The 26667-nt window shown below is 40.3% G+C and overlaps 1 long non-coding RNA gene across 1 annotated transcript in view; it reads right to left on the bottom strand.

The window, feature by feature from the left end:
- Positions 1 to 25842, bottom strand: part of LOC131910661 (uncharacterized) — a 77754-nt gene extending 51912 nt beyond the window's left edge. Inside the window, exons 1-2 of the long non-coding RNA XR_009379192.1 lie at positions 25773 to 25842; positions 23661 to 23802 (exon numbers count right to left, since the gene is read on the bottom strand). This is a non-coding gene — a long non-coding RNA (uncharacterized LOC131910661). The remainder of the gene's footprint in view (positions 1 to 23660; positions 23803 to 25772) is intronic.
- Between the last annotated feature and the right edge of the window lie 825 nt (positions 25843 to 26667).

The raw sequence follows: 26667 nt of genomic DNA, 5'->3' as shown, positions 1-26667 counted from the left end.
CACACAGGTGTACCAGATGTAGTCAAATTGACTACCAAGAGTAGCCATCACAACACTGAAGAATACAACAAAGAAGTATGCTTTTTCTTATTTTGTATTTTAAATCATTTTAGACCTTTTGACTACACTCATGTATGGGGTGCAAGTGATAATCAGATACATGTATAGTGATCATCAGGTTAATTAATACATACTATGTATCTCTTCTTAAGTGTCCATTGTTTCTCTGTGTTGGCAACCTATAAACCTCTAATTATTTTTGTTTGTTTGTTTGTGGTTTTTGTTTTTGTTTATGTTTTATTTTAAACCCCAAAGTTTCCCCTTCTCCTCTCCTTCCAGTTCCTCCCCCCACCTCTCTCCCCCAATCCACTCCTTCTCCTCTGTTTCTTTTCAGATATGGATGAGTCTCCCAGTGATGTCAGCCAGCCATGGTATGTCCAGTTCCAGTGAGACTAGGCACTTCCTCTTCTATTAAGGCTGGACGAGGCAATCCAGTAGGAGGAAAGGGTCCCAAAAGCAGGTAACAGAGACAGTCCCTGCTCCCTCTGTTAGGAGTTCCACAAGAAAACCAAGTTACACAACTGTCTCATATATGCAGAAGGCCTAGGTCAACCCCATGCAGGCTCCCTGGTTGTTGGTTCAGTCTCTGGGAGCTCCTATGAACCCAGGTTAGTTGAACTTTTAATTCTTTAAAAAACAAACAAACAAACAAAAAACCCATAATAACTGTTTTTAAATGTACTCACTATTCACACACACAGTGAGATGTAAGGAGAGAAGTGGGGAGATTGAGAGTCTGATATCCATGATCTAGTAGTTCTATTATCGGCTTTTGGTTTTAAGGAGAGTTCATGTTGACTTCTCAAATGTCTATACAAATTCAAATTCTCAACAATGTATTGGAGGTCCCCCTACTCACCAGCCTCACCAGTATTGGCTATTTTTGTGTAGAAAAAAAAAAAATATATATATATATATATATATATATATATATATATATAGTCATTGTATCTGGGCTTTGATGATATCTCAGTGTGGATTTTTATTTGCATTTCTCTAATAATTAGTGATGTGAACATTCTCTTGCATTTATTCATCATGTACAGATCTGCTTTTGAGAAAGGCCCATGGGATCCTTTGCTTGCTTGTATATAGAATCAAATGCCATTGGTTCGCTTTTGTTTCTGTTGGCAATATTAATCTCTTGAGTTAATCTCTTGTCATTTCTTCCATCAGTTCCCCCTCCTCTGCTGTGAATAAGCTTCTTGGTTTACTATAATCCCGTTCGTTCACTTTGACTTCTCTTGCTTCTGCATCTGAAGTCAAAAATATCATTACTTATCATATGGCTTAAAATATTCCCATGGCTGTGGGTCTAGCTCAGGAGCAGAGCACTGACTTTCCAAGGCCAGGGCCCCAGGTTAAACTCCTAGTACCATAAAAATAAGTTGCAATACCTTCTTCATACTATTCTCAGGCAGTGTACTAGTGTAGGGCTCACATCTAAGATGGATTTGGATCCACTTTAAGTTGACTAATTGTATGGCGATAGATAGAAGTGGTTCCAGTCTCCTGCATGTGGATGTCTGGTTTCCTCAACATCAGTTATTAAAGACACTATTCTTGCCACAGTCTATGCTGACAGTGCCTATCCCAAAGGACACTTGGCCATGCATGCACAGGTTTCTTCTAGGTCTTCTGTTTCTTTCCATTGGTCTCTGCATATGATCTTTCACTTAGTACAGCTTTGTGGTCTGCTTTGTTATTAGTGATTTAGCTCCTCTTCCACTTTCTCTTCTTCCTAATTAAAGGTGCCTGGTAGAACTCAATTGTAATGGTTTGCATTCTTTTGATTAATATCATTAATAGTTATTCATGGTATGTTAATGAAGCTCACATATGTGATGGAAATATGACATACCTGGCTTTGTTAGTTTCTCAGATTGCTCTGGCTGTATTCAGAATCCTTTGTGGTTTTGTATCAATTCAATGCAGGATTATTTTTCCCTACCCTTTAAAAAATGTCATTGATAATTTAATAGAGGTGGCATTGAATCTGTTCATTGTGTGATATAACGTGGACATGATATTAGTTCTTCTAACCCATGTGTAGAGGGTTAAAGGAATGACAGTTCTTAAGGGGCGTTCTAAAGAGCTGGGTACAGTTCAGTGGCAGGACGCTTGTCCAGTATGTGTGGAACCCTGGATTTGATCCTGAGCACCAGAAAAATTAAAAAAAAAAAGAAGTAAATAGAAAACAAACAAAAACGTCTTACTTGAAGGTCACTAGAGCCTCCAACACTACTAATTAATACATTTTGTGCTTTCCCCACCTAATTTTACTCAGTTTAGAAATGGTCCATGGCGCTAGTAATTCTAACGTAGAGTTAATAAAATACAGCTTCTCCCCACCCCCAGACACTACATGGCTTTTAGCTCCTCATAAAACATCAAGCTTTCCATTTTAGGAAAAACAAAAAGAGATACCATAATCGACAATATTCAAAACAATGGCTTTCAGATCCTAAAATAAATTTAAAGATTTCAAAGGATTCTCTGCCTGAGAGTCATCAGTGCAGAGTGTGAAGGGAGAGGGACTCATCTGGCAGCCATCTGGCTGATTGAGAATATCCAGATTCATTTATAGTTATCCTTGATCGCTAGAAACTTAGTCGGCTGCTAATCATGAACTTACTCAGCATGATTCTGTGCTTGCTTGGTGACAGGCACTGTGTTGGAAGCCAAGGAGAAAATTATGAGTTCAGGCTTTGCTGGAGTCCTGCTCTGCCCCCTCTTCTAGATTATTCTTTCCCCCCTTCATATATTTCATTTTCCATACAGATGCTGTGTGATCACAGAATAGTATTGTTTAGCCACCGACACCTACAAAGTCTCTTTGTTTTGTTTCCACATCAAATAAAGTATTCCAATTTGGTTGCCACTGGAGATAAAAAGGAATTATCAAAGATATAGAGAGACTCATTTACCCAAAATTAAAAGTACAATCGAACAAGTACTGCTTTGTTTTCTAGGTAATTTTGTGACTAAACCCACTCTATAATAATATAGTTTAGGACTGGTTCCAAGAGACCACACTATTATGTCTCAGAAATAGAACTTTTCTAAAATGTATTTTTATTCTTATACTAAACAGTATTTATAATTGCAGGATATTTTCATCTTCAATTCTTTCTTTCAAATAATGAGTGTGAAAGATCTAGAATGCAAATGGACAGAGGCCCATCAAGTGATATATTTTCAGGTTGTTGTATTAAATAATTGCACCTTTAAAGAAATGTAGATATACATGTTTGTATATGTAGTATCCACTTATGCAGAATCTTTGCACAGTTTAGGATTTTGAAGGATGGCAGACAATATGTCATTGCCCCTAAATATGCTTTTGAATAGTTCCATAAAAATCACCAAGTGTTCCGAATAGATAAGTACTTTGCTGACATTTATTTCTCTGCTATATGTAATACTGCATCTATAGACAGAAGAGGATCCATTTGCAGGTAGTTCAGATTTCTAATGGGTCCCTTTAACTTCTATTTCAGGGTCTGGAGAGATGGTTCAGTGGTTAGGGGCCATGTCACACTTCCAGAGGACCTGAGTTTGTTTCCTGGCACCCACATTGGGCAGCTCACAACCACTTATAACTCCATCTTCAAGGGATCCAATGCCTTTTCTTCTGGACTCTGTGAATAGCTACACACACACACACACACACACACACACACACACACACACACACTTTGAAAAAGAGGGGGGACTGTATCTAGTGAGAGGAAGCTGTAGAACCAACCAAACAGATGCCCAGATATTTGCACAGCTTTCCAATATTATCCTTGTATGCACTTAACTCATTACCTGCTGGACTGAGGTACTGGGACATCCTTCACTGACACTGCACCCCATCAAACCCCCACTGTGATTGACATCATTCTACTCATTTCTTTTTTTTTTTTTTTTTTTTTTTTGGTTTTTCGAGACAGGGTTTCTCTGTGTAGCTTTGCGCCTTTCCTGGAACTCACTTGGTAGCCCAGGCTGGCCTCGAACTCACAGAGATCCGCCTGGCTCTGCCTCCCGAGTGCTGGGACTAAAGGCGTGCGCCACCACCGCCCGGCTCATTCTACTCATTTCTAACTTTTTGACCATTCAACACCAAAGCCAGAAATGGGAACTTTTCTATAATCAAGAAAGAAAAAAATAGGTAACAATACGTGACTTGAAGGTTTTAAATATTATGAGTGTGAGGCAACTTGCTGTCAACACATATCACTCCATAACATAAAATGCTTTCTTTTTCAGATTGAGTTGTCCTTTAGCTTGTCAATCATACAGCTATTATGATATTAAGGATGGCATTTACCCCTATCAATCTTCTAATCATATTTTACCACCCTCTACAATCTCACTCACATCTTCCTTTTTATTTAAAGTTGTATCAAGAGTACTTTTTTTCTGAAACTAATTTTAACAAAAAAATCTAAGATACATCAGTGTCTCTAGAGAAACCATAATTATGAACAGATTGTGAGCTGGAGAGATGGTTCAGCAGTTAAGAGCACTTGCTGCTCTTTCAGAGGACCCGGGTAAGGTTCCCAGTGACCACACGGTGGCTCATAAGCATCTGTAATTCCAATTCCAATGGGCCCAACACCCTTTCTGATCTCTGCAGGTACCCGGCATGCATATGGTGCACAGGCATATATACAGATAAAATATTAATATACATAAAAAGATGAAACCAATAAGTCTAAAAAGGATGGATTGTGTTTGATATTGGTATATTTCATCTGCATAGCACTTAAATGCAGTTCTCCTGCTTTCCTGGCCTCTTGACTGTGATCAAGGGGGCGAGACTGAAGGAACAGACAACATAATAGACAACATTCTGATTACACTTGCAAGCAGAGCTGGAAGAGCCTCTTTCTGCAGCATGATCTACACTGTTACCAACTCTCAGTCACAGTACACACTAGCAACCAATCCCTCATGCAGTAACCATTCCAGGCAGCCAAACAAGGATTTCATTAGCAAGTGTCCAAAATGACCAGAGCTCTATTTGCAATTGACAGGTTTTCTACCTCTTGACCTTGCTTGGAACTTAGTACCAATGTGAGAAAACCTTATCAGATCCAATTTTAAAAAATTCACCCCTATTCAATTGATATGAGGTCCCACTTTCTCCATGCCAACAGCCACCAATTGGGAACATCATACCCCAAACCCCTTCTGTCTGTGAAGTATTGTTTATCTTCTTGCTTTGGAATCTCAACTAAATGTGAAGAGATGGTAGTTAGTTACCTGCTTCAACAAACTCTAAACTATTAGTAATGCTTGCTGACACCTGGTTGTCATCGTTTCTTTCAGCTGAGTAGGGAGAATAATGATTCTTGTAGATTGGCATATAAGAAAACTTCAGTGTGAGTGTCCTATTACCAGGGGCAGATTCTCTGTTGCTGTTTCCAGTGACTGTTTCTTGACAGGAACATGGTTTTATCCTAGTTTACTGTTTGACATATGATATCTTCCCTCACAGAGCAAATCCATAAGTATGTGTTCAGGAGCAACTGGATTCCTTAATTTGTTACTTAGAACCAATTGTTTCATTGCAAAGATGAATCATTTTGCTTACTTGAAAATAAGAACTCTTAACTGTTATAATCTTTGAAACACCTTGAGTACCTTCGTAACACAGCAAGTGGAAGATTCCACACCTGACTTCACATAGCAGCTGGCACACCACAGTCAAAACAGGAACACTAATAATATCATATAAAATTACCTTCAGGCTGTTTTCAAAAGGTGCAGGTGAAATATAAATGAATTTCATGTTTAGACTTGGGCCCCATCCCTAAGACATCTCATATATATGCAAATATTCAAAAATCGAGAGAGAGAGAGAGAGAGAGAGAGAGAGAGAGAGAGAAATAAAAACATTTCAGGTACCATTCTGTAGAGACCAAGATGTCAGAAAAGGGCCATGGTATGTGGTAAGAGGCCTGAAGGAGAGTGGGGACAGTGCATGTAAAATGAAAGTAGAGGAGGTAAATAATTCAAGTGCCAAAATTTAAACAGGGAAGAGAGAGAGAGAGAGAAATAAGAAAGAGGGGGTAGCTAACAAAAGCAAAGGCTGATGCTGATGCCATATGGAACCTACTACTTTGTATTAAGAAAGAGTCGGAATGGAGGTGCCCTACATGCACGGATAAAGTTGACCCTAGAATCCATGAGTGATCAAACAAAAATCTCAGTGCCCAGTGATGTACCTCACTATAAGCTGTTAGTCATCACATTTTCAGCAGCCCTCAAACAACACAGGCCTCTGCTGACATTGTTCTTGATGCCTCACCAGATCTAAGTGGAAGGACCCTATTGAGGAAGACAGTGCACATCTTGGTTGAACGACATAGAAAATCTAAACTGGTACTGAATTGGAATCTTCCTCCCTGCTTATGAGCTTCCATACAGAGGTGCTATGCCACCACTGGAGGAAAGAGTCATGCACAGTCTTACTGAGTGATGTGATAGACTTTGCTTGCTACAATATCAGCCTGCCAGTTAAGATGTGCCCCCTGTATAATAGTGGCATGACTATTATGGGGTAACAAAGCACTTTCTGGTTGAAATCGAGCCTGCTCCACAGGAAGGAATTCATGACTGGTCCTGAAAACTGTCAAAAATCCATTGCTAGCGAAAGCATAGGCCCTAAGGGAAACATACTGGAGTTATTTTGCTTATTGTATATGATGTCAAATTGCTTTCTAAATATTTATGTTTAGATCCGTCTATACTCTGCTCTCAGTCACAATCAGGGAAGCTTCTTTTTGCAATAGACAGCAGTGAATGCAAATATCCATGGCCACTCATGGTACTGAGAATAAATGACCATTGAATGCTCAGCCTGAAACAGGACATATATTTGGGGAACATGACGGGAGGAGGGAGGAAAGAATGTAAGAGTTGGATGATGGGGAAGAAGACTGTGAAACACTATCTAGGATTGGGAAGAGGAAGGGAGTCATATTACTCTACCCATTCCTGGGGAACTATTAGCTATCAGATGTTAAAAAAGGGAGAGTCATTGTCTTCAGTGGTATAGCCACTGGTGAATTTCCCATACTCCAGTGGATAGTGCCACACCCATGCTCACATTAAACAATCCTGCTTAAATTCAGAAACAAAAGAGCATGAAAGTGCAATGGGACTTCCGTGGAAGAGGGACAAAAAAGGATGAGAAGGATGAATGTGACCAGAATGCATCATATATGTACATGAAATAGTCAAGAAATAATGAATTTTAAAGAGTTATCTCTTATATTACTAGCTTATGTTTTTATGTCTAATGTTCTATATGGGTCCCAGCTCAGCATGAATGCCAGTAGGTTGTTAGTTGAAAAGGAATGAATTAATGAGTTGTTTTCAGTTTGTACCATATTCACAAGGAAAATTCAAGAACTATTTTTCCAGTAACCTCTCTTGTCTTTGCTCAAGTGATTTACAAAATGCATACTACAAATTCAGAAGTTTTAAGAAGTGGTATGTTTTTTAAGATAGAGTTTCTCTACCCGTTTAACTACCCTGGCTGTCTTGAAACTCACTCTGTAGACCAGACTGGCCTCAAACTCACAGAGATCTGCCCATCTCTGCATCCTGGGTGATGGAATTAAAGTCATGTGCCATCACTGCCCAGCAAAAGTGATCGTTTTTAATGAAAAATGTAATCCCAGGAAAAACAAGGTAAGGAGAAAGAGAAGCAAGGAATTATGGGAATTCAAGATGAGGCTGTACATTACATAGATGGGCACTGCTTTACTAAAAGAAGCATCATGTCTCTTAGTCACACAGGACATCTCTGAGCTATCTGTACTGCAAGTACCTACATCACACTAACAGGTCACAGGGCAGAGTGTAATATACTTGTCAGCTTGCTGTCAACCTTACTTCTCACTGGTCTGAGTTTGCCCCTCTAGCAGTTAACATCTTTCTAATTCTGTTTTTTGTCCCCTGGGGAAGCCATGGGCTTCACAGCACACATGCATGCCACTTCATACATGCTTAGAACCAGAGCCAAGAGCCAAAGCTGGGGTGGGTCCATCAATGTGGACCTCTCTGTTGGAGTGTCTGTGTCTCCAAGCCGGAAGAATCCTCTTCAACACCAGGTTCCAGGTGTAGCAATCTCTCAGAGGAGTGCTAGATAGCTCACACTGCCACTAGATGATGTGGCTGTAGGCAGAGCCATTTGTGGTGGGGGGTAGAAAATTGCCATAACAAATTAAAGGCAACCCAATCCTTCAAAGAAAAAAAGACAGCAAAAGAATTCTGCAAAATGTGGAAAGAAAAAGTTATGTGTTGTAAAATTTATGTTGCTGGAATAAATAGCCACCTGCTCTTCTAACACAGGGAGCAAATAAAATCACAATATTTAATAATGCTAGCTCCCAAATCATTTGTCTTCAGCTGGTGTGAGTCTAGAGAAGCAACTGTGAAAATTAAATTAATCTACCCCCTGGGATTAAGGATTGAGTTAGGCTGCCCAGGACTAAGACAAATATAAAGAAAGCATAAAACATAGTTTTATGCCTGAAAGCAGTTATTCTGAGGGAAAAGATCAATATTGCTTTTGATGTGAAAACATATTCCTACACACATAACAAGCAAGGAGCATTAATTCAAGGAAAACTCACACTTGATGGAATGCCACAATGTTTTGGAGAGTGGCTGTATTCACTTGGGGAAAAGGCTAGTTTCGTTGCTGGGAGATGTAGCTCAGTGGAAGAGTGCTTAACCAACATGCATATGGCCCAGGTTCAATCTTCAGTTTGGGCAAAGAAATAAGCAGTCAAACAAAGATGGGTGGAAAAACACACTGCAAACATCAAATTGAGGATGCATTGCAATCTTTTATGGGGCTGGGGAGATGGCTCAGGAGCTAAGAGTGTGTACTGCCCTTGCAAAGGATCTGAGTTTAGTTCCCAGCACCCAGGTCAGGAGGTTCACAACCACCTGAAACTCCAGCTGCAGGGAATCCACTGCCCCCTTCTAGCCTCTGAGAGTACCTGTATTCATGTGCACATACCCCAACACAGAGACATATACATACACATAAAAAAACCTTAAAAATTAAAAATCTGAGTAGGAAATGCTAATTACATAAAAACCATAACATTATTATTTTAAATAATATGTATTCATGTTATAAGAACATAGACAATTTCAATTCCTAAGTGATTATCAAACATGTCTATGTACTGGTGCCTGGGTTATGAATGAAACAGTTCTTCAAGACACACATGGTCTTATAACTCTAATCATTAAAAACGGCCCTGAAGCATATTAATGTGAGAAAATTAAAGCTAATACATGAGGGATATGCAAACATTTGGATATTGTATTACATTTCCCTCTGGGTTACTGTGAGTATCTAGCCCAGCAATGCATTGACTGCTTGCATTCGGTACTCTTTGAGATATGAAACTGCTATTACAACTTCTGTCCTCTTTGATGACTCTTCACATAGGGTCCTCTCTTTTCCTAACCCTCATGCTGCTGTCTTCATTTATTTCATAGTAAAACATTTCTAGAGACAATACCACTTGGCAGTCTCGTATCCCTGCTAATTCCAAAACTGAATGATTATTCTGATGAATAAATGAATGTATGCCTGCATGAATAAATTATTGACTGGGTAAGCCACATGATGTAATGGGTACCACCTTGGACTTGAAGTTAAAAAAAATAGATTTGAGATGCCTAGCAAGAGACTCCCAGCCATTTGATGTCTGAGCCTTATACCATTATGTAATACAAGTACATATACCATAATAACGAGGATGCAGGAGCAATTGTTATAACAAGAATCTATAGTGGGAAGAGCTTTAATGAAGATAAAAATTTGTTTTCCTGTTCCTCTGTGGTAGGAACATAGGAATTCAGGTCTGGTGTGGCCATTACAGAGTCAGGAACTCAGCTCTGTTGTTCCTTGTCATTTTAACAGTTCTCACAGAGGCAGCCATGTCTCTCTAGTGAAGGTGCCTGTTAATTAATCTGCTCTATTCACATTCCAGGTGACAGTATGAGAAAACATAGAGAGAAAGCCACTCTGCCTTTTAACTGTATAGCCAGCCTTGCAAGAGAACTAACTACCCAACACTTGCTCACAAGAGCCATTTGTTACATTTTCAAGAAACATCTGAGTTGTGTGTTAAACAGAGCCCCCATTAACATTTAAATTGCAGGTGCTGAAGAGATGGCTCAGTAGTTAAGCAGAGTGGCTGCCATTGCAGAGGATCTGGATTCAGTTTCCCACACCTAAGTTTGGTAGCTCCCAACGGCCTATAACTCCAGCTCTATGGGATCTGACATTTTCTGCAGGCCTCTAAGATTACCTGCACACATGGAGAGAGAGAGAGAGAGAGAGAGAGAGAGAGAGAGAGAGAGAGAGAGAGAGAGAGAGAGAGAGATTCTCAGAGAACATTTTAGAATGTGGGGCAAGAGCCACAGGACAAGGACTCCTGCTTGGAGACATTGTCTTCTAGGCATGGCAGGGAACCTGCAATTAGGAAATCTCAACAACATGACTTCTGAAGCAAAAACCTGCATAATGACAACACTGGTTGATGCCTCAAGGGAGATGGGGAAAATGTCAGGAGGCCTCACCACTAGAAGAGATATTGGCAGTCAATGTGTGTCTGAATGTAGATACGTTCACATGAATCCAGGTGCCCACAGAGGCCAGAAGAGGGCATCAGAACTCATGAAGCAGGAATCATAGACAGTTGCGGGTCACCCGACATAAATGTTGGGAACCAAATGCAGGTTCTCTGCAAGAAGAGTAGGTTCATCTCAACCACTGAGCAATCTCCCCAGCCCCAAGAAACATTTCATTCATTCACTCATTCATTCATTCGTGTGTTTTGCATTTTAGAGTATTACTGAAATGGGCGCAGGAGAGATGTAGACAGAGGAATGTGGAGCCATACATGTATTTGCAAAGTCTGAAACACCAGCACATACTTTACCAGAAATGTTTACTGACCTTAATAAATAAAGTATTAATACTACAAATTAAACTCAAAAGCTTCCTAACTGTCTATCCAAGGATTCCCTGACTCATCTTCTACCAGCTAATTCATTTCATGGTGCATGGCCCCTCCAGCTTCAAAGCCAACTGTTATCCTTTGTGTTGACTCTTTGTCACACTTTGAATATCTTTTGCAGGGTAAGCTCAGACCCTTGAAATGGATCAGATCCAATGAGCATGGTCCCTTTCTCAAAGCCAACTGTGCTTCATCATAATCTAGTTACAAAGCACTGTGTTTACCCCATCATAGCCTAGGTCTTTCTCACAGCAATCAGATAGATTAAGAAAGGGCTTGAATCACCAGGAGTCATTTTAGAAATCTTCCTTCTTCAAGGGGAAAATCTCATACTCTCTGTATATAGCTTATATTTCTATTTTGAGAATGTAATGTGATCGTGGATCTAAGAGCATTTTAATTTGATATATTCTGTAAGGTTAAAGTTATAATAAAATTCTATTACCATTTCCAAATTTATGAGAAAGAGGGGTCTCTTTGGCCAATTATGAGTTTGGAACCCAGAGTGAAGGTTTATTCTTGATGCTGCTTTAGTTAAACAACTTCCCCTCAATTACCCTGGATGCTTAGAAAAGCATCCCAGCCGCAAGGAAGGCACACAATAAGAGACCCACTTCCTGTCTATATGCAAGGGCACTCACATGAACCCATGAACCATGTTTCGCTTGGTATCTGGAGTAGATTTCATCATTATCATCCTTTCCCTGTTTCTCTCTCTTCCCCCCTCCTTCCTTCCTCCTTTCTTATATGACTAGCACACTTAGAAATGTACATTCAAATCAAAGCCATCAGGAGCTTTGTAAAGGAAACCAGCACACACCTTTGAACCAAATCCAGACTTGTATTTAAAGTCATCTGTTGCCCATGATATCCATTTCCAAATTTTTCAGCAACTTTGTAAGAAAATGAAGAGGTAACTGTCACAAATTCTTGCTCCTTGTGGAGCCCAGCCTTGCAGTAAGCTGCATTTGTGTGATCTGGAACAGTGGACCTTTGATGTGTCTTTCAACAAAAATACAACTTTTGATTTGAGTCCCTTTTTAAATAAAGCAAAATTTTGGTATCAATGGTTAATAAAGACCTGCTTCATGTACAGAAATGAAGCAGTAACCAACAGGCAGGGTTTTTCACAAAATCTACAGACAGTATAGATCACATACAAAGACATCTTTCACCTGCCATTTCAAATGCCCAAGATGTTACCTCCATCCCACCTTTTTTTTTAAACAAAGATAATGAAAATGGATCTTCAAGATTCTGTGGGAAAATCTGCCTTGTGATTGTAAGAGCTATTTATTCCTTTTTCTTTGTTCTTGGACCATCACAGGAGGCCATAAAGACCATTTGTACTCTGAGAAATTCCTATTTCCTATAAACCAGCCAATATCTGCCTTGCCCACCTCCTGTTCCTCACTGCAAACAAGGAAAAGAAAGGCAAAGACCCCCAAGAACAGCAGGAAAGAATGAGCTGATGTAAACAGCCACTGTAGAACAAAAGAAGCATGGTGCTCAGAGACTACACACCTTCCCATTTCCCAGTGGCAGTAGTCTGGAAAACACCCTTTTGCAAGTGGTGCTTGATCTCAGTGAGGAAATGGGGTCATACAACTAATCTATTGTTGACAATACAGGAAATAGAAGAGAAGAGAGAGAGAAAGACACCGAGAGAAAATATAATAGATAGGTGTTAGTCAACAAAGACTGTACTCTCAGCTTGCATAATATCTTCACTGTATTCTTAGCCTTTTGACTATATCTGTGCACCATATGTACTAGCAACACACACATATATACCAAGAAAAGGAAGACAACCAACACTGAGATTAGACCTGATTTCCTAGACACTTGACCACCAACAAGACTCCACGCTAGAGGACAATGGCTGATGCCAAGAAGGCAGATCCACTGGCAAAATTTTGAAACAGGATAAACTGGATACAGACCTTTACTGCTCACCTAGCTACACCAGTAAGTTGGAATTCCTAGAAACTGCTTCTGTAGCCTATGGGCCACCATGCAAAGCAAGAGATTTCTTTAACTTCTAGAGACAATGAATAGAAGTTACAAATATACTCCCAGTCAGATTAGTTCCTTTCATGAGGATAGGTAGAATAACCAGAAAATGGTGTTCCTGGAGCCAATACCCACTGATTTGCACAGAGCATCACTGAGAATGTCCTATTACCTTAAGCACTTCAATGAGCAAATGATTTGTTCTCTGTCAATGACTACCAGTATTTGACTCTGCTACTTTTCTCTTCCTAGAGACAAGTGAGGACTACATTTTGCAAATTCCCTTTATTACAAGGGTTACAGATCTAATTTGTTTTATGTCAGTTGCTATTCATTCTTATAGCATTTTAAAAATATTTTATTTTTATTTTAGCTTGTAAAATAATGGATTTTCATGTAGGATTTCCATGCATATTTTATTTCAGTCAATTCTCTTCTCCTAATCCTCCTCATCTCATGAGATCTTGAAAAAGGCAGGGGAGGGGCATGCTCTACCTTGCCATATCCACTCTTAAGATCTGAAGAGCAAAGGCCTGTGATGGTAGATGTGAGATAGTACACTCCACAGGGACTTTCCCTGCTCATTCATCTCAATGATCACTAGCAGGGACTTCCTCCAGTCCTCTTATCTATACCTCACCAGTGCCTTCCTGACACTTGGGACCAGAACTCTAGTGATAATCCCAGAAAAAAAAAATTTTAGCTGCTGGTGGCTTCTGCAGCCTTCCCAACAAAATTTAATCACCGAGTGCTTTATCTCAATCTCTTTAAAAAATACCTATGGTAGTATTTCTATTACTAAATGATAGACTACTGACCTGGTAACTCAGATAATGAGCAAAAACACATTGATATTTCAATACTTAGTATATCTTCAATAGGAAAAATCCCTGTCTACAAATAGCTGGGTTATCTAGCCAAAGCAGACTAGCCAGTTTTATCAGACTTTAAGGCTCTGTATGGGTGTGTGTGTGTGTATGTGTGTGTGTGTGTGTGTGTGTGTGTGTGTGTGCCAAAATATCAACTAGTGTGTTGTTGCTTAGGAGCTGTCTGCCTTGTTTTTGAGACAATGTTTCTCATTGACCTGAGACTCACCAAAAAGGTTTTAAAATGTGTAAAATACAATTATGAGTCAAGTAAGACAGTGGCAATTGTACTACATGCTGAATTTCTACAATTCTGCACATGGCCACCAAACCTTCGGCTACACAACAGGAGAGCAAGTGCTGACCTACAGTATCATAAGACAAACATTGTCTCAAGAAATCAATATTAATTACCTTGTGCTGATCATTCACTGTAAGCTATAAGCATGATTTATTTCATGTTACCAAAACAGTTTAGTCAGTAGAGAATAGATGCCTTTTTTAAAAGGTTTGTTTGCAAAGAAACGAGTGTGTAAGTCCTGGTCTTTAGTGCAGCAAGTGCTATGTAAAAGAGAGGAGATGCAATATGTTTATAGAGATAGCAAGGAAATGGCATTGTCAGATCTCCGAGGCTGGTTCACAGGCCAACACTCCTATGTGCCTCATCATTTGTTACCAAGATATTTTGGTTTTGATTCAATTCCCCACATTGTTCTCCCCATCCAACAAATAATCCAATCAGATTGTTCATAAAGAAACAATGAAGTCATAAAGTGGAAAGAATTATTACCATAGTATCCATCATCCTGTGAGGATGAGGAGACCATGAAATGAGGAGGGTTAAGGGCATCACACTGAGCAAAAAAGTCAGATTCTGGGGCATTGGTTATCCTGCTTTACACTTTTAAAAATCAAACAGTGGAAGAGTTTCTCCCACCAGAACTACTGAATCAGAATCTGCCTTTTAACAAGATCCCAGATGATTCATTGGCAAATTAAGTTTTGAGAAGCTTGGGCCCATGATTCATTGGCAATTACCAGTTTCATTCTCAGAAGAACAAAGGAAAGAGATTAAGACTCTTGGATTTATCATAGAGAAAGCTTTTCTAGTCACAAAAGACAATACTCTGAAAAATAAATACAAATATATGCCAAGAAGCCAACTTCTCCCACCCCAATTTCCTTAATAAGATCAAAGCCTGGACTGAGGATCTTGCTTTATGGAATACCATAGTCAAGATAGCATATCTCACATCTTCTACTTACAGAGCCTTGAAATGTGTCCTGTGAGAGAGGAAGGGCATTATTATGCTATGAGCCAGTTCAGATTCATTTTAATTAAGTAATATGCAAAGTCCTGGAGCGTGACTGGCAGAATGATTTAGAAGGGAATTAACTACCTCTTTTACTGTGACCATCCCTGGTTGTCATCTGACACTGCAGCCCATAAACTCTGGGAAAGGTTCTGGTGTTGCACATTTATCCCTGAAGCCAGGGGAATTCAATTCTCTCTCCACAAAGCTGCAGAAACCCACCCTCTCTTTCTATTTTTAATCCTTTGCTGATTCTAGAGGCTTTCTACCAAGTAATTTGTTGCTGAGCAGTTGTTCTCCAAACAGCTGCCAAGAATCCCGGCGTTTGCAGCCTTGAGTTGTGTCCCATATTGGCCCCTTCCCAAATGTCATTTCCTACAAGGCTTTTCTTTCAACTGATGCATCAGGATCTTTGAATGAGAACACAAAATTAAATAGGAAATGACATTCATGAGAAAAGATGTTCCTTCCCAACACCCGAGACTCTCTACCCATCTGTCAATGCTCCCTCCTCTGTCTGTCTCCTGCTATTCCACAAATCCCAAGATGTCTGATACAAATATAATCAGTAGTGGATTTTTATACATCAATGTAAATTAAGCATTGGCAGCCCATAAAACATTCTGCTCAAACTGGTTGATGTCCTCCTGTAGCAGGAAACGCAATGTCTAGAAGGTACATGGCCAAACTTCTACCCTTCCTTCAGCTTCCTACTCAAATTAATAAGGAATGGTCCCCCTAAAACATACCTACTTTGAAGACTTTTGTAATTTATTTATTTTTAAGATTTATTTTATCTTTAATTAAGAGTATGCATTTGGGGCATGGGGCAGAATGTGAGTGCAGGTACCTGCAGAGTCCAGAAGAGGGCTTCAGATCCTCAGGAGCAGAAAGTACAGGCAATTGTGGACCTCCTGTCGGGGAAGCTGGACCCAAATTTGAGTCCTTTATAAGAGAAGTAAGTGCTTTTAACCACTGAGCCATCTCTCCAGTCTCAAGTTTTGTAACTTATAAAATTAATTTAAAATTTCAATACATAAAAAAAATCCATCTTTAAAAAAACAGAAAGAGGTAGAGAAGAAGAGATAATTGGGCAGGTGAATAGATGGCTAGTTGGATGAATGAACAATATCAATGGGTACACAGACACAATACATGGTAAGTTCCTAGTAGGAATGTTTAAAATGCAAGTAAAAATGCAAGATGTGGAAAAAAGAAAAATGTTATCTTTATTTCAGGAATAAATATTTAAGATCCATGGAAATGAGTTTAATAAGCAAAGGGAAAATATATCAGGAAGAGGGATACAAGGACCTATGTGCTGTGAATTGAGAAGATACAGTTAAAAATTAAGGAAGAATATTCAGAGCAAGGGGGAAGGCATTGGATACCCAAACAAATTACACAAAAGAGACCAAGGTGATGGCACAGAAAAGTAACTCCAGCATTTTTAGTCATTCATTAATTCATTCAGCAAACAATCATTAATCCCCTTCTGCTAGAAGAAAGACCAAGACAGATCCAGGTCACCCTTCCCTACCTTCTAAGTGCCTGTGGTATTTCTTCTGGGGAGAATAAACTCCTGAGCTGATGAATGAAAAGAGTGTGAAATTCCACTGACTCTCCTCTTGGTCTATTTTAAGTAGGAAAGTAGACAGAGATCACGGGCAAGCTGTGTGAAAGTTAGATCCAAAGACTTACAAATTACTCATTGTGTCCTTGAGTTTTTCCCCTTATCAAACTTTATAGGCTGAATTAATGTATAGCTCAGAATGAAATTAAAATTTTTATTTTCAATAGTGAATGCGATTTTTAAATTGTTTTATAAAATATACAGCATATTCTGGATGAATACATAAGTATCTATTTTCATTTATTTAAGTGGGCAAATATAAATATTATTTATGTGTATAGAGGGGAAGGGGCAGGAATGAAGAGCTATCTAGCTTATCATAACACCTTCTTTTTAATCTGCATTTTATTTAAATAGATTTTTTTCTCACATAATGTATCCTGATTACGGTTTCCCTTCCCTCTACTCACAGTTCCTCCCCACCTCCCCTTCCATCCAGATCAACTCCTTTCTCATTAGGAAAAAAAAAGAGGCTTCTAAGAGATAAAAAAATAAAATAAAATAAGGTAAAACAAACACAAACTAACAGAAAGAAAAGAGCCCAAGTGAAGGCACAAGAATCAGAGACCCACTCATTCTCACACTCAGGAATCCAATAAAATCACTAAACTGGAACCCATGGTATACACACACAGGCCCTGGTGCAAACCCATGCAGGACCCGTGCGTGGCACCTCAGTCTGAATTCACATGTTCTTTTCTCATGTTGATTTAGAGGGTCTTGTTTTCTTGGTCTCCTTCTTCTTTTGCTTCTGGCTCTTACAGTCTTTCTGCCTCCTCTTTGGCAGCGGCGGGGTACCCTGACCCCTGAGGGGAGTAATTATTCAAACCACCACAGATCGAGGAGGAGGAGGAGGAGGAGGAGGAGGAGGAGGAGGAGGAGGATAAGGAGAGAGGAGGAGGAGGAAGAGGAGGAGGAGGAGGAGGAGGAGGAGGAGGAGGAGGAGGAGGAGGATAAGGAGAGAGGAGAGAGGCACCTTCAGAAAACCCTGGCTTCAAATGTAATGAAAGGCAGCAATAGCCAAGAAAAGCAGGCAGTCACCAGAAGGTGGAGAAGACACAGAAACAAGTTCTTCCTCAGAAGATTCCAGAAAGAGTAGAAACCTGAGGACGCCTTAATGTCCACACTCTGTGACCTCTGGAAGTGTGAGGTGACAAGTCCTTGGGTGAAGACACTGAATGTGTGGTAACGCACAGCAGCAGCAATCAGAGTTTAACACAGGTACTCAAAGAGATGTTTGACATCACTGATTAAAACGTTTAAAAGTCAGAACGAACGTGTGATGTGCGCATTCCATGCTCACTGAAAATGCCATGGCTACTAAAAAGGAAAATACGAAATATGGAGGCTATGGAGCAATGGGAACATGCCTTTGCTGCTGCTGGGTGCAAATGGCTGCAGCCACTGTGGTTGGTTGTTACTTCAGTCCCCATTTACAGTGCCCCATCACCTTGAGTGTGGTCCTGAGGCTAGCTTGAGACGTCAGCAAATGAGAAGTTAACAGACACTTGGTGAGTGCTAGAATACGAGAATTCTCGTGCAATGAGGCTGCCATCTTATGAGAAAGGGAGCTTAGAGACTTGGGGATATGGAAGATAACAGAGGAACAGGTGTCCCTCTGCTGACCTATTCTAGCTAAGCCCCTCCCTCATCAACTTCCTAGCAGAACTGTAAGAAAGAACCCATTGTTCTTGTTTTGAGCCACTGGAGCGGAGACTTGCTTGTACTGGAAAAGCACGTGAAGCTAAGACAAGGACCACAGCAATGAGATCTAGAAGTTAGGAAGCAGCAACATGAGGTTTGGAAGGAAGCCACATTTCCTTCACAACCTTGTCAGCCTGCCTCTCCTAGATGCTGAATTGTGCCACCACGATTGCATGGCACGCGGATTTTATTGAAAGAGAGGAGAGAGGGGGGCAGCAAAAAGAGACAGACAGACAGAGAATGGGAAAATCTCCACACTGAAGACTGAGAAAGAAACCATGAATCAACTAAGTTCAGATAGTCCAGTGGCTCTCAGCCTTCCTAATTGCTGCAACCCTTTAATACAGTTCCTCGTGTTGTGGTGACCCACAACCATAAAATGATTTTGTTGCTACTTCATAACTGTAATTTTGCTACTGTTATGAATTGTGATGTAAATATTTGGTATGCGGGGTATCTGATATGTGATGTCCCCAAATGGGTTATAACCCATATGTTGAGAATCACTGAGGTAGTCAGCCTTAGGAGTCACAGCCTTACTGAGAGACACCTCAGGCCATGATATGGGCAGTTGGGAGGCCCTTGCAGAGCAGCTGTGTTGTGTCACCATGCAGAGAACATGACTAGGGACATGCCTGTGCTCTTCTCATTCCTGGACTTCTCAAGGCTTTTGAAGTAAATTTCTTAGAAATACAAGAAACAGGAAACACCACCAGGCACTGAGATGGATCTTCTGCTGTGACTGAGACAAAAGCACACCCAGAGGTGCCACAAACATAGCACTTAGAGCAGTCTTTTTTTCCTTTTAATATTGATAGCTTTAGTGAGATTTGAGGAAATATTCTATTGATAAAACAAGAAGAAGAAGAAGACTCAACAGCGAGTGTTCCTAGGGGGAAAAAAGACTTCTGGAAATTATGATACAATAACAATAATGAAAAATTCAAAGAAAAGGTTGAAAGATAAACTGAAAAGATGACCCATGGAAAGAGGAAGACAGTAATAACAAAAGGAAAGAAGTAGAAAAGAGTAGAAAACAGACAAAAGAAATAAATATAAGATCCATATGGGAGATGGGAATTCTGTAGCATGAATTCTAATTGGTCGTACTAATAAAAATCCGGAGTCAGATATCAGGGTGAAAGCTGAAAGATCAGAGAAGAACAGCCAGCCACTAGAAAGACTCCATACCTCTAAGAATCCTCAGACTGAAAGGGGGCTGAGTTCCTGTTTCCTCCTGCCTTATATCCTCTCTCTACCCAGCCATATCACTTCCTGTCTCCACCTCCCTAGAGCAAGAATTAGTGACATGAGATCCCAAGTGTTGGGATTAAAGGTGTGTGCCACCACTGCCTGGCTTTATTTCTCTTTTAGACTGGATCAATCCTCTATAGCCCATGGTGGCCTTGAACTCACAGAGATCCGCCTGCCTCTGCCTCCCGATCGCTGGGATTAAAGGTGTGCGCCACCACTGCCTGGGCTCTATGGTTAACTAGTGGCTTATCTCTGCACTCCCATCTTCAGGCAAGCTTTATTTGTTAGATCACAAACAAATTATCACCACAGAATTCAAATAAAAAAAGGTTTCTAAAACATTAAGATAGATAAAACCAACAGTAGAAGTTATTTCCAGCCAAGCCTTGTTCTACCAGCTTTTGCAGAACGGTCATCAATTTCCATGGGCTATTTTTTTTAATGGTGGTTGGGTGGGAGCCAGAGCCTTTCACATACTAAGCAAGAACTCTACTACTGAACTATGCCCCAAACTGTGAATTTCAAAACTCACCAAAACATATGCACCCAACACGGCAGACAGGCAAACAAGAATATTTCCCAATGCCCAAGGAGTCAAGATTTCAACCTTGGAAATGACTAAAAAATCAATATGGATTCAAATGTCTTAAACATCACAAAGAGAAGATAAAAAAGTAAATGGCTTGAGAGAACTAATAGAAGATATTTTCCCTAGCCAATTCCACTCTACATGGAATCCTGATTTTAATCTATGTAAGAGAATACTCTGGCTTTAGACAATCAATTGCCTATTCTATGTCTCCAGTTAACAGATCAAATAAAGTCTACATTGTGTCAGGAAAAGTAAGAGTCAGTGTATGTTCCCTGAGATATTCACTCATTTCCCAATTAACATACTTAATTTGGCTTATAATTGCTATCAATGATGAAAGTTTTACACCAAAAAGAGCAGTGATCTACAAGAGATCATGCTATATTCCAAAATCAACTACTCCTAGGGACTATAGAGTAGGTTGAATCTATACTAATCAGAATAAATGTTCAAATGAGACTATTTCATGAGAAACGACATTTATTGAACATTATTTAGCAATCTACACACACCAACTCCTGAAGCTTGTTGCATTTTTCGTCAGTTATTACAGAACTGGTGGTAGACATTCATCATAGGAGGTGACATTTCACTTTGTCTTTATCAAATTAAATAGATTAAAATCATATATTCCCTTCCTGTGGTACTGTGGAAGACATGTTAAATGCAGAGGGGGTATGCTGAGATGAGTTACTCATTGGAACCCTGAGAAGAGCACTCTTATTCTTTTCTTGTTACACCCAGAACTTTCAACATAGTTCACAGTGACCAGCAAAAGAGAATGTGATTTTAAACCCTGGTTATAATGCATTTTGAAATATGTAATAATAGGTCTTGTGCTAGATGGGTAAGTAGAATAAAGTTATTTAACTTTCTATTGAGCAGACAGAAAAAGTATTTCTGCTCTGGTGGAGTTGTGTCGCAGCTAACACAGAATGTCATAGGAATGGATATCCGCATTTGGGTTTATAATCCAAAAGGTCCTGGGAGATTTGGAGGAAATCCTAGTCTGTCTAAAACTGCCACACCCACAATGGGACAAATGGCAACATAAATAGAGCTCCTTGTCCTCCCTCTTTCCTTCTCTTCCTTCTTCTCTTCTATTTCTTCCTCCCACCACCTATGAATGTTGTCTCAATAAAAAGAAAGAAGGAAGAATTAGACCCATCACTGTCGCCCTTTGTAATCTGACATCAACATTTTATGTTCTCTTTCACTTTGCACCAGCTTTGAATGTAACTGCTGCTGAGGGAGCATTAGATGTCTGTCTGCATGAAAAATTGACCATATCTCCTTCATAATGCATTCTCAAGCTCACCCACCTCAGAGTTATTTCTTTATTATTAATTCGGACTCTCTGCTTGCCAATCATGCAGTAGGCATGGGAAATAATAAGGCAGTGTGTTCCCTTGCCCTGACTATCTTCTTATAAGGGGCAGGGTGTTCTTCTGTCATTCTTTCTTTCTCATTCTGCTCGAGAAAACAGTGAACAGAAATTGGAAAGATGTATTGCTTATATTATACCTCATCTGGTTTCCAGAAATAACACACCTCTACAAGCTCCCAGAAGTTTTTGAGGCAACTCCAAACTGTGAATAGAACTTAGATAAAATGCTAGAGAAAAAGATATGCTATGGCCAAGTCTTACCCTCTAACCCTGCTGAGTAGATGCTTCTTCGTAATGTGTTAACTTTAATTCACATTCTCTAATATTGAGAGGACTAGACTACCCTTACCAGTTTGTGATTTAGGCTTTAAGTAATTTCTCCAGTCTACAGTGTGCAAGTCAGCTTTCTGTCACTGTGACAAACAGTTGAGATAATCAGCTTACAAAGTGAAAAGGTTTATTTTGAGTCACTGTTTCAGTCCTGGTTTTTGTTTTTTGTTTTTGTTCTTAACCTCGTTGCTTTGGGCTGATGGTAGGCACATATAACTGAGTCAAGCCATCCTCCTGCAATCAGTTCTCCTAGCTGGGAAGGAAAAGAGAGAAAGGCAGAGGATAGGGTCTAATAGCTCCTTCAAGAGCTTACGTTCAATGGACCAGACCCTCCACACACACCAGGCCCCACTTCTTACACTTCTCACCACCTTGTAACAAGGCCACACTGGAAACAAAGCTGTTGCCACGCAGGCCTTTAGGGTCAGTTAAAACCCAGATTTTAGCACAAAGCAACTCACCCAAGCCAGGATTCGAAGCCAGATCCCAGGCATGAATACTTCCTGCTCTGCTTGAATGTTTCAGTAAAACCCATGTGTCTTGTTTTCTTTGTTTTCTATCAATTAAGCAGTCAAGAACCTAAAAGTTCCATTCCAATGGAATGAAGTCCACTAGATCCACCATATTTTTAGCCAAGATGTCAAGCCTCTCTGTTTCTGAACCTCAGCATACCTGAAATGTCTAAGAATGAAAACTCAAAGATACTGTAGAAAAATTAAAAGATGAAGATGATGGATAGCTGACTGATCCCAAGGCCCTCTGAGCTTTGAGAAAGGTGAAGACATGAATACAATGTCACTGCCCAGGGTTGTGTAAGTTGTTTCATAGTACTCTCAAAACACACAACATGGTCACATTATCCTCCTTCTCCACTGTGTCCTGCTTTCTGGTTAAGTTTCATTTCTTTCTTTCCATTCTTCTCTACGATGTGACTTGAAAGGCTGAAATATCCAGACTGAAATCCCCTGACTTTTTGGTTTATCTGCTGCCAGCTAGCTGGTAGGTAAGACTGAGAGACCCGAGGGCTGCAGAGATGGCTTGGTGAACAAGGTGCTTGCTGCACAAGCCTTAGGAGCTGAGTTCAGGCCTCCAGCATTCTCATAATTCCTGTGGACCATGGCACATCTTTAGTTTCTGGGTAGGATAGAGAAGTGAGTATCCTGGGGCCTTGCTGAATACCAAGACTAACCAAAATGTCAGTGAAACACTAGACCCTCCAATAATAATAATAATAATAATAATAATAATAGTAATAATAATGTGGAGAGTGATTGAGAAAGACACCCAGCATTGACCTCTGGCTTCTACAAAAGCATGAACACTCATGTGTACAACACACACACACACACACACACACACACACACACACACACACACACGAAGGAGGAAGAGAGGAGAAGTAGGCAAAGGAGGAATAGACAAAACCTAGGAACATGACCTGTAGGATAAAGCCAAGGTACCTCTGTCCTTCTGCTCCTTCCCTGCCAGATGATGGCTTTGTCGGTGGTTGATTCTTTCATCTGAAACTTCTGTCACTCTTCCTTCTCTCTGCCACAGTGTCTGTCTCATTCCAGAGACAGTTTCCTCCCACAGTCCTTCATGCTTGACAGAGGTAACAGTTTTTAGCCGTCAGTAGTCCCTTGGTGATTCGATGGCACATCATTAAACTCACTTCAATTGACTCTGATTGTGACAACTGTCTCCTGTAGGAGCCCCTGACTGTTAGAATGATGAACAGGAGAGGAATTCCCTAAGCTCACCCTCCTGGCAGGAAGACAGCAGGAGGTCTTAAGAACATTTCATCATAGCAGAGAACTGACCTTGGAAATCTGTAGTCTGTCGTCACAACACCAGGACTACTTGAGTCAACAGTGCTGGTGGTGACAGAGGAAGGGTGGGTTGAGGTCAAGACTGGCACTTAGTTATAAAGCAAGATTAGTGCTCACTAAGATTATGGGTACTGCCCCCAGGGACTGTACATAAAAGGAAAACACGTTTAGAGTACTGAGCTATTAATTTAAAATACTGGTGATTACAACTTAACAAGCAGCTTTCAGTCTAATGTTTTCCTGTGTCTATCCTATAGAGTTAAATATGCAGCTTGTAGGTCTCTAACAGTGAAGTAAAGTCTTGGATAATTAGAAGTGGAATCCTGACACTTGAAATGGGGAATTAAGTGAAGCATACTCGAGGTGGAGAACTCAGTAACTCCAAATCCCCCTGTCAACATCAGGAGCATATGAATGAAGGACAGTAATATTAAATGTAGGCTGAATTTATTTATGGGCATGCACTGTCTTGGGATTTGGCATTTAATAAATCGACTTTAGCACCCTGGAAAGGTATTAACAGTCTTGTGACTGATTAATTTAATTTGTTCATCAAGTGGCATCCACAGTAAAAAAAAAAAAATTAAATTGAGAAATTATTATGGCAAACTGTGAATGAATGAGGACAGTGGCTTAGGGGGTGAATCTAATTCTGTTCAGCTGGCCCTAATTATATTCTGGGAAGGGACAGGGCATGACTTTAACAAAACAATAAATATTTCATTATGAGGTACACTACATCTCTCAAGAGCTTTCCTGAAGATATAATCAATGAATGGATGACTACACATGGGTGGAAGATGCCCCCTTTTCCCATCTACCTGGGTCCTTGCTCCACAGTCCTGTGTATTAAATACCCATCATAGCAAGCATAGACCTATGCATGAGCTAAGTAGCCTGGACATCTTTCTACATATGACCAGCCACTACCAAAGCTGAGGACCACCTACCAACCCTTGAAGTCAATACTAAAGCAGATGCAACATCATTCCCTGATGTGCCAGCTACCTTATAAATCACATGGATAACATGAAGTTTATGCATCACAGAAGGAAATATATTTTCTAATTGGTTAAGAGGAAGTGGGACCTGAGTATCCTCTTGTATGTGTGTACAGGTATACATGCATATGTGGATGTGGAAGTCAGAGGTCAACCTTGGGTGTTGTTCATCAGGAGCTGTCCACCTCATTTTTTGGAGACAGGACCTTAGACTCGTTGACTTGGCTAGACTGCTGACTGCCTCCACTCCTGAGTACTGAGATTAAAAGTGCTTTCTACTTCATTGGCTTTTTAATGTGGGTTCTGGAGACTAAACCTGGGCTCTTATGCTTGCAAGGGTATCTACCCAATCCAGATAAAACATTTTTCTCAGAAGAATATATATGTAGTTGGATACAGGGTCACTTTCTCAGTCTATAAAGCTTCTGCTAAATCTATAATGTCTTTTTATCAACACAGTATCCCAACAAAAACTGTGTTATGTTATGGTTTTGTTGTGCCCAGATTGCAACTCCCAGAGAGACTACTGAAGACAAGTGTACCAGAATGCAAAAGCAAGGCTTTATTAGGGAGCAATTCAAGCCTAGGCAGGGACCTTGTCAAGCACATCCAATGAAGTGGAGGCTGGAGGAGGTGCCCAGCCTGAACTGAGCACAGCTTTTAAAGGAAAAACCACAAGATTACAATAGCAGGGGATTTCCATACATGTATATTTCTGATTGGCTCATTTTTAGGGACTTACCAGAAACCTTTTATTAATCTTATTGCTAGGGGCGAGGGTGGTTGTTTGTTTCTCATTGGCTGCCCTGAAGGTAGGAACATTCTGTGGTTAAACAATCACCATGGAAGACCAGGGTTGGGACATTCCGTGGTCACACAGTCACCATCATATGGTTAAATTGTGATTCTGTACTTTGTACTTTCAGGTTCCTGGAACTTGGATCAACTGTGGAAACTCAAAATCTAAACCTAGAATAGAGATTCTTACAAACTGGAAGCCTTGTTTTAAAAATGGAGGCGCTTTGGTCTCACAGTTTGAATGTGAAAAGTCCTCAGACTCATGCTCTGATCACTTGGTCCCCAGCTGGTGGCACTGTTTAGGAGGTTGTAGAATGTTTGAGACATGGTGGCTAGCAGGCCCAGTTTGATGGCTAGAGATGGTCCTGAGGGTGGTACCCTGCCCCTGCTTCCTGCTTCATTTTTGTTTCCTACTCTGCTAAGACATGCAGAGTCATTGTAACATCCTGCAGCCTCCTTCTGCTTCCTGCCATCATGGACTGTAATTCAAACCTTGGGCCAAAATAAAGCCTCTCCTTGAAGTTGCTTTTGTTGTGTATTCTGTAACAATGTTGAGAACCAACTCATACCCGCTGCGTCTGTCCAAGGAGCTCATTTTGTGGTGAGGAAATGGCAGCCATGAACTCACCCTGCTGGAGAACTTGGTCTTTCAGCCTTACCACCCCGAGGCAGCAGTGACAACAGAGCACCGCAGGGGCTCAGCCACAATTCTCTTAACTAATGGCAACCCTGAAAGGCCACCTGGTTACCCAACAGCAGGGCTTCTTAACCACTTTACATTCGTGATCCTTTTCACCCAAGAATTTTTTTTTTTTTTTTTGATGCTTAAGGACAATTTT

The sequence above is a fragment of the Peromyscus eremicus genome, chromosome 5 (genome assembly GCF_949786415.1).
Source record: "Peromyscus eremicus chromosome 5, PerEre_H2_v1, whole genome shotgun sequence".
Classification (NCBI taxonomy): Eukaryota; Metazoa; Chordata; class Mammalia; order Rodentia; family Cricetidae; genus Peromyscus; species Peromyscus eremicus.
The sequence above is the reverse complement of the archived record's forward strand: the minus strand, read 5'-3'. Positions and strand labels throughout refer to the sequence as shown.